This window comes from Citrus sinensis, chromosome 2 (assembly GCF_022201045.2).
Source record: "Citrus sinensis cultivar Valencia sweet orange chromosome 2, DVS_A1.0, whole genome shotgun sequence".
NCBI classification, from domain to species: domain Eukaryota; kingdom Viridiplantae; phylum Streptophyta; class Magnoliopsida; order Sapindales; family Rutaceae; genus Citrus; species Citrus sinensis.
In genome coordinates this window covers 4,816,798-4,826,287 of record NC_068557.1, presented here as the reverse complement: position 1 = coordinate 4,826,287, position 9,490 = coordinate 4,816,798, and the positions used below count along the sequence as shown (strand labels likewise).

At 34.0% G+C, this 9,490-nt stretch overlaps 1 long non-coding RNA gene across 1 annotated transcript; it reads left to right on the top strand.

Moving 5' to 3' along the window:
* The first annotated feature begins 5,404 nt into the window (after positions 1-5,404).
* LOC127899654 (uncharacterized) lies at positions 5,405-7,537 on the top strand. The gene is made up of 3 exons (XR_008051557.1): positions 5,405-5,655; positions 6,876-6,983; positions 7,131-7,537. It is a non-coding gene; the product is annotated as an uncharacterized LOC127899654 (long non-coding RNA).
* Positions 7,538-9,490: the final 1,953 nt, after the last annotated feature.

The following is a 9,490-nucleotide window of genomic DNA, read 5'->3' as shown; positions in this document are numbered from 1 at the left end:
AAACAAACAAAACAAAAGTTGTTGTTTCAAAAGAAAAAAAAATAATAATAGGTGAAATCCACCTTGCAACTTCCAAAAAAAAAAAAAATTCTCTGCATTTTTCTCAAACATACACTTTGTTTTCCTTATTTTCCTTCTTTGTTAGCCATGTCCCTAGCCTACGTTACGTCCTAATAAAAGTCCTTCTTGATTTTAGGGAACTATAGTTTGAAGTAGAAGCTAGTTATATGGGCTAAAAAGATGTAGTGATGCATAATTAAAAAAAAAAAGATAAATAAAGTGGGTTGACTAACATTTTATTTGACTTGAGATCGTATTATTTCTAAGCTGAGGGCATATTTATTTCATCTTGGTGAGAGCATGTGATATCACTTCTTTATTATTTTCTCTCTCAATTACCATTCATTGGAGTGACTATTTTTATTGGGATTAATTTATTTGTGAGAGTGTCACTACTTCCAGTGAGATTTTGGGGTTTGACATGTCATTCTTGAGAGTAGCTAAAACAAAGTCTACTGGGCTAATTCATGTGGATGGTTGATGTGGGTGTGATGTTGCTTTAGACTGGAGATAATGCTTATACTTTTATTTGATTGCTATCATTAATCTGATGGAATAAATACGAGTGTTTCTATTAAAACAAAAAAAAAATTATTTTGAATTTGAATTTTGTTTTCGCTTTATTTGCTAGGGACTAGCAATAAGCTGGTTGGGGGCTGTGTTGAGTGTTAGAAAATGCATATTTATAAAGGAGAAAACCGTCATTTTACATTTTAAGTCTTACTAACAACCCTTACTTTTATATATTTAACCTTCTTGTGATTTAATTACATGTGTTTTATTTTAATTAAGTATTTTATGTATTTTAGGGGCATTATAGTCATTTCACAATAAAGGAGAGATCAGACGGCAAAACGGACATCACTTTTGAACTCAGGACGGTCGAAAACCTTAGGAGGAGCATAAAAGGAAAAATGGCACTATTCACATGTACGGTACTATTCACGTGTACAGTACATTCTTATGTACTGTTGATGGTGACGTGGCAGCATATCAGTGGACGAAAAATCTCGCGTACGGTGCATGCATCACACAGGATTATTTTTAACCAAACCGCGTTACTGTTCATCCGGGTCAAACCGCGTTACTGTTCAAAGTCGGGTCAAACCGTGTTACTGTTCATCCGCGTGGTCAAACCGTGGACTGTTGACTGATGACGTGGCGCAATCCTGAGCGTCCAAACTGTTTTTAATCCGATGGCCATGATTTACTCCATGTATCTATAAAAAGGGGGCCTCCCCCCCCTAATTTGATATCTCTGAATCCATTTTTGGGATCCATTTTCTGTAATTCCCTCTCCATCTTGTATTTTCTTTGTATTTTAATAAATTTCCATTTTGCCCTTAGTTCAATTATGAGTGGCTAATTTTCTTTCAAGCTTGGGTTGAAGGTGAAGTCTCAACATGTGTCATGGGCTTAATTTGGTAAATTTATTTTCTCTTCCCCTCTAGTTTTTGTAGATGTTTTGACTTCTCGTCGACAAATAATACTAATCTTGTCTAGTACCGCCTTGGTTACACCGGCCCTCTAGTACAAGGTTATTATTATTTGGCACGATAAGTCCTTAGCACCATATTGATTAGAGCGTGGTTCATGAGGTGTGGATTCCCCCCTCATGATTTAATTGGCATTAATACGGATTATTTAGCCCATGATGCATGTTGATACGGATCCAGATACCCAAGTACGTCATTTCAATAGAATTATCTTCAATTTATTCTCGCCATTGCAATTCCAATTTTAGAATTTATTCTCGTCATTTTAATTTAAGTTTTAGCATATACCAAATCATTTCCACCATAAATCCAACAACCCATTTACAAAATTAATTCTATACACAATTAAAATCCACCTCCTCGTGGGATCGACACTCGTCACCATAGATCTATACTACAATAGATTCGTGCGCTTGCGAGTACATTAAAATTTGCACAACAATGCTTGGGTTGCGGATGTTGGGCCGCTCGTTCATCTTGCAGTGGCTCCTATTCCTGAAGCTATTTTACATGATTGGGTGGCTGATGCCACTAGTGTTGATGGTTCATGGAATTGGGGCCGTTTTGGTTTTCTTTTCCCTCATAATGTGGTGTTAATGATTGTAGCTATTAAGCCTCATTCCCTGGATAATGAGGCTGATCAGTTTTATTGGGGATCATCAAATTCGGGAATTTTCACGGCAAGAACAGCTTATAACCTGCTTCTTGGAAATTTGGTTCAGGATGAGGAGGTGAGATGGAAGAGTATCTGGAAATGGAGAGGTCCTCACCGAATCCGGACGTTCCTTTGGCTTGCTGCGAAGGAAAGGATTAAGTGCAAAGCCGAGCTTTATAGAAGACATATTGGGATGGATATGATATGCATGCGCTGTGGTTATGCTGTAGAGGATACGGCTCATGCTCTTCGTGACTGTGCCACTTCTAAGAGAATCTGGAATATGTTGTTAACAGGTCACGAGACTGCTTCTTTTTTCACGTTGCCAATTTGTGATTGGATTTTTGCCAATCTTCAAGGTAGGGGTACTCCTGGTAGCAATCGAGAATGGAGTTGCATTTTTGGGGTTGCCATCTGGTGTATATGGGTGGCACGGAATCAGTTGATTTTTGAAGAGAAAGTGGTGAATGCGGAAAGCATGGTTCGGGATATCAGGGTGCGAGCTGAGGAGATAATTCGTACTTCTGAGGCTTTTCACAGTGATAGAGGTCTGAGAGTCCAAAAAATGTTTGGTTGGTTGCCTCCTCGATGGCCATATTACAAATTAAACTCTAATGGTGCTAGGAAGGGATCTGGTTTGGCGGGTGCAGAGGGATTGATTAGAGATGCTACTGGTAGATGGCATGGCGGATTCTGCATGAATATTGGTATTTGCTCGGTAACAATTGTAGAGCTTTGGGGTTTGTACCAGGGTCTGTTTTTGGCTTGGCAAATGGGTATAAGATTGTTGGTGGTGGAGATTGATAGCCTTTGTGTTACTCAGCTGCTAAACAGGAAAAGCTTTCATGCTACCTTGCCCTTTGTCAATGATATTCTTGGTCTTCTTTCCCGTGATTGGCAGGTGTCTGTCCACCATGTTTATCGAGAAGCTAATTTCGCGGCAAACTTCATGGCTAGTCATGCGCTGACTCTCCCTCTTGGTCTTCATTATTTTACTTCCCCTCCCCTGGGCGTCAAGACTTGGCTTCGGAATGATGGGTTAGGAACGGCGGTTCCTCGTGTTTTTAAGCCTTAGCTTCCGCTAAGGTTCTTTATTTTAGCAACAAAAAAAAAAAGAATCGATAGTTGCAAAATTGTAAATAAATTAAATCTTAGCTTTAGAATCTTCTGGATTCCCTTTTTTTTTTTTTCCTTAAGAGTTATTATTTTCACAGGCCTTTAATATCTTTCTATCACCCCACTTTTGTAATCAAAGATCTATTGTTACTAAAAATTATGTAAAAACATAAATATAAATTTGATTACACCAAAATATCTTTGTAAATAATAAAATCTAACAATGTACATGTGCGCGCGCACACACATGATATAATTAAATTTGTTGAGAAAATAAAAATAATGAAGAAATGAATTCAAAATTATAGTGAAATTTAATTAAAATTCTATGTTAATTTTATAAAAGAAAGAGAAAAAATGGGGTGCTAGATGCTCTAATAATTTTTTTTATAATACTTAGTGAATAATTGTATAAGAACTTATATCTAAATAGAGTATTTATGGGTTAAGCCATTTATGGGGTTGGTTAGTAATTATTTCATTTGACAAATCTTACTAGTGGAATTTGTCGATCTGCCCATCCGATGAATAAAAAAAAAATTTTGGATAAGGATCGATATTTCCGATGCATCAAATCTCAGATATTTTTTTTCAATTTGAAAAGTACTAAAAAGTGAAACAAAATCTATCAAGAGCGTAAATATATTTTATTCATGCTTGTTCTTCTTTTTCCCTTCGGTAAGAATTTTATTAGGCTATGAGCTCATTTCATTAATATTATAAATGTTTTTAAGGCTTCAGCTTTTTATGAAGTCTATCCTGACTAATCCCATGGCCTTCCATGTAATAAATTTTCTTTATTACATGGTGGATTCGGGATAAGAAATCCTAAAGCACTTCGACTCACCAAACATTTGAGAAGATAAGATTTATTTCAAATAATTAAGTCTTATGTTTTCATTTTCAAAATTAAATATATGCTTAAGGTTTGAACCAATTATCTAGTTAGTCCATATGTATTTTAAAACGTCATTGAAAACCAATTTGTTGTATTACTTTTTCTATTAGATATATTTTAATTATTCTCTATTTTTTCACGTATTGCATGTAGGATTTTGTATTAGGTAACGCTCCTCTAGTTCATATAATTCGAGCCAAATACAAAGTTAGGCTTTATACATTAAGAAGTTGATTAAAAGTCCCTATCGTAGATATGTTTATGCTAAAATTTACTTTTATTCCCTACATTTTACTTGTGGTGTGTCTGATTTACTTTAACTTCATATATATATATATCATTTTCTGAAATGAACAATTTTCAAAATACCCCTAAAATATTATAAACCTCACCTTATCCTCTATTTTTAAAAGAAACAAAAAGGGGGTGTAAGTCATTCTTTATAATATTTAACCGGTACTTTGAAGATTGTTATTTTACAAGAGAGGTGATTCAAAATTTACAATAATAATAATAATAAAACTCTTTTAGCTTTAAAAAATTATGTCCAACAACTGTAGACATAATGGCAAAGTCACTTTTAGTAATTTTAAAAATACATAGATTAGTTAGATAATTGACCCAAACTCTAGGGTCTAAAGTAAATTTTACCCTTTTAAGTTATTTTAGACAAAAATACTAATTTATTATTAATAATAAGATAGATCCAACAATTATAGAAGAAATGGTGCGACATCTTAAGTCACTGTGGCAATACAGAAGCAGAATGAATGAGTGGCCCAACACTACAAGAAAAAGCATCTATTATGACAGTCCTTCATGTGACGGTTTTTGGCCTGAAGGTCTATAATGATAGACGCATGATAAATTATTTTTTTGTCATGCGTTTATGATATATTTGTGATAGAAATACAATCTATCAAGAACTTATGATAGACTGGTGATAGTTAATTTAGCTATCAAGAATGCATGAATAATTTTTTATTTTCACTTTAATTACGCGAGTTTGACTTTATTTTTAAAAATATTTTATTACCAAATAATAAAGTGAAATGCTGTCGTTTCTTACATTCTTCTCCAACGACAGCGTTTAGGGAAAAATAAATTAAATAAAACAAAAGAAACAGACCTCGTTCATTTCGTATCGATATTTTTAGTTTTTACAAGTGTTAAAAAGCAAAAGTGCAAAACCCAAACACACTCTTCTCTCACTCTCACAGCAAACCCATCACTTGAGACCCTAGCACCACCTTTAAAACACCGTTGATTTTGATAACCCAAACCCTTTAATTATCAAAATCGGCGAACCCTCACTGAGAACCATACGGAGAACCCACCGAACGCGTGCTGCCACACTCAAATTTCAGAACCTAAGCTAAGAGCACACCACTGATTGAGCATATTAGAACCTGATTGTTCGATTGTTACAGGTAATTATTGTTCGAACCCTAGAAAAGAAATTAAAAACCCTAGAGTTGTAGTTCTCAAATTCATTCACTGTGATGTAAAGGTTTTTTTTTCATTTTCATTGGTTGAATTTACTAATTTGTTGAAATTAGCGAACCTTAGAACTACAAAATGACATAGGCTTTGTTCTTGGGTGTGGCAAATCACATGTTTATAGTCGTATGTTCACTATCTTCGAATTGGGGATATAGTTAGTATTTTTGTATTCCCTTCAAGTGTTTGATAAAAAGCCTGAATCAATTTTGCTCGGCTGAAAAAAATTGAAAGGGAGCTATTTTAAGATCATTTTCCCTACCATTTTAAGCGTACTTTGCAGTAGATAGGCTGGGTTATAGTCCTTTACAGGTCCAGAGTGAAGGGCTGCTTCATGTGAATGAATGTCATGTTTGCTTTGTGACAGGAAGCACACACCACTCTGTTCTTCCTCTTCACAATCACAGAGACGCACACACCACTCCCTCAATTAGTCAATTATCGTCTTCATGCATTAACATTCTATATTAGAGGTCAGTCAGATCCATTTTCATACTATAATCTTTACTTCAATATTGCTCCCGTTCTCTCATATTCTTTGTTCAATTATGGTGATTTCATCTCTTAATCTTCGTTACAACTCAATACCCATATTGCAAAACTATTAAATCTGTGTTTTTAGACTAATTTCACGATCTGGGCTGCCCAGATCTGACTCAAATTCATCACAGAGTGGGCAATTTCTGGATATGGGTTTTGTTCGTTTTCTTCTTTTTTTAATCTTCTTGTTTGGGATTTTACTTGCGGGGTAACTACCCTCACAAACATGTTGTTAGTGACCTTTTGTCTGTGAAGGTGAATTCCATCACTGCAATAGACACCAAAATGCTGTTTAGTTACTATAGCTTGTCGTTTTGCAAGCCCCAGGAGGGTGTTAAAGATAATGCTGAGAATCGTGGTGAGCTTTTGATGGGTGATAGGATTGAGAATTCCCCTTACAGGTTTAAGATGTATACCAATGAGACTGATATCTTTTTTTGTAAAACGAATCCATTGTCGAAAGATAATTTTGAGTTGTTGAAGCGGAGGATTGATGAGCTGTATCGGGTTTTTGTTTTCTTCAGAGTAAGAAGCTCTTAGAATTATTGTTTCATATTGTTTTTTCATCAGTTATGAATTGTTTTTAATGTCATATTAATCCATGCTTTAGGTATTACAAATTTCAGAGGGTGGCCAATATCACAACATACTTCCTTGACAATTTTGAGGGGTGACAACTCAGATACACTACATTGGCCTGAAAAGGGAATCCACCCAGGTAATTTATTGGTTGAGATCAAATTTTCTAAATTTAAAAAAATTTTCATTTGATCATCAGCTAGCTATTATTCGATTGCTTAGTATTCTAATATATATGGGTTGTCACAGACTTTGAATTTGATGAAGTTATATTTTACTTGTGCAGTTACCTAGCTTGTTACACTTGCTATGTTGGAATTTGATGAAGATGGTGGGTATTGCTGGAGTTTGCTATCTTTTTCCTTTGATGCAAAAATAGTCCTGAGTATTGATGCAACTTTGCACGTTTAGCTTCTTCTTAGATTGGAATTTGTAGTGTGTTTCACCAAAACTACTAGGATGACTTTTTTTTTTTGGTTGATCAGTGTTGGCTTCGTTGTGTTGCTGGAAATTACTGATCATGGTTCATTAATCTCAAAACTGCTAGTCTTCTAGATGGTACTGAAATTTGGTTTTTATGTTGTTACAATACCTTCTATATATGTTGGACTTGTCACATGTATTTGGATAAATTATGTTTGTTGACAATTATCAATAATTATTCAGTGTTATTCATTTCATTTTCTTTGTCAATGAATTTTTAATTGCAATATTCATTTTAACAGTCTAATGAATTAGCTAAATTATGAATTTTAATTTCTAAATCAATTTCAGGATTTTTATTAAAATAATAATGATTTCATGGTAGTAACAAAATACTCATTTTTATTAATTATAATTTCAGTTTCTGAATTAATTGAAAAAAATCAATTAATTATAGTTTCCATTTTCGTGCCAAATTTAAGATTTCCCACTAAAAATTCAAAATATAGCATGCGAAATTCAAAAAAAAAGATGGAAATTTAAAATTATTATATTTCCCTCTAAATAAAATTATGATAGTTGTGCGACTGGTTATATCCATCACAGGCTATGACGGGTATTGTTCTGTCATCAATTCTTAACGCTGGCTATAATGACGGTATGAACAACTGTCATCCATCCCCTAGTATGATAGTTTTACCTGTCATAGTAGGTCATTTTTCTTGTAGTGCAAACCTTAGAAACTAAAGGAGAATTTACCTTACAGAAACATGTGTGGTTAATTGTTTCATAATTATTGTGAGGGCGAGTAATCAAATTTAATAGCGATATGTTTCTTCTCTACAGACGAGGGGAGGATTTGGGCGAAACCCAGAAACTTACCCAATTGTACCGACAAAAGTTGCATCAACTTTTGTGTTCAAAATGGAGCAACAAGTGGATTATGTCAAGGCTGTCTCTGCCTTTACTTTCAGCCGTGTTAAACTAACAATAAATGAGCGAAACGATATCAAGATAAAATGGTGACAAAATAATGACGAAACTAATAATAAATTGGTGTCGGTTTATCTTTATTTTAATTAATTGAGTAAATTAGCATTAGTTTATCACTATCCTTGCCATCATTTTTCTCTTTGAATATCATTGCTCAACAACTAAACTCTATTATAATGAAGCATTTTTGGTCTCTCTATTTTTCTCATCGCATTAGTTTTATAGTTGGGAAGCAATTAATAAAATGGATTAAAATCAATCATTGATTTAATATTAAATGGTAAGTTTCGTGTATGGTGTAAGGGCTTAAATTTGTCAAAGTACCGGCTTATTACATAGGGCATAGACCCCTTTTCTATTGTTCTTTGAAGCTTGCAAATAGACATGCAAGATTAATTTATTTTTTTTAACCCCATCTCTATATTTCATCTGGGTATTTTAAACAAATATTAGAATCGAATATAACCTGCGCATAAGTTTCAAGGAAATTTAGCAACTAACTTATACTATGGATATTGCCCTGATTACTTTTGGGCGTTTTAGTCTTGGGCTGATATTAGAATCTTTTATGGGCTAAGGTCCTCGAGTCAGCAAAACCGTGAACATCAAGCCCCTGTAAGTGATTTTCTATTTTGTTTAAACAAAAAGCCGCTGTAAGTGGCTGGGCTCCACTGTTTCTTCATCTACGTTTTCGGGCTATGAACTCAGGCATGAACCTTTTGTTGGCTTTTTTTCACCGGAGCTTAATTATCTATGGCACCGCGACATATGCTAATTTTCCACTGAAAGTTAACTGGAAAATATAACCATTTTATATTCTGATATTTCATCTCTCTTTTGAAAAGACCAAAAACATTAATTTTTTTTTTTAAAACAAAAGTTGGCTATGCTTTATACATGCTCCGAACTTATCTCACAATCACATGTGAGAACAAATGATTGGTTATGGACATTATAACATGTAATACCAGAAAAATAGACTATAGTTAAGTATATTTTTACGAACACAAATGATAAGTTAGCTAGGATGTTAAGGAAAATAATATCTTCACTTGAACTAAATGATGCAGTCTGTTGATGCAAATTTCTACTTAATGAATATTAATTGATTTTTTGTTCCGAACTTTCTTTAAATGAAGTTTTTTGGTCTATTCTCTTCTTAAAACAAATGTTTTTTGGTGGTTCATTGTTCTGAAAAATGAAACAATTGTCAAGGGGTTCGTCATGCTC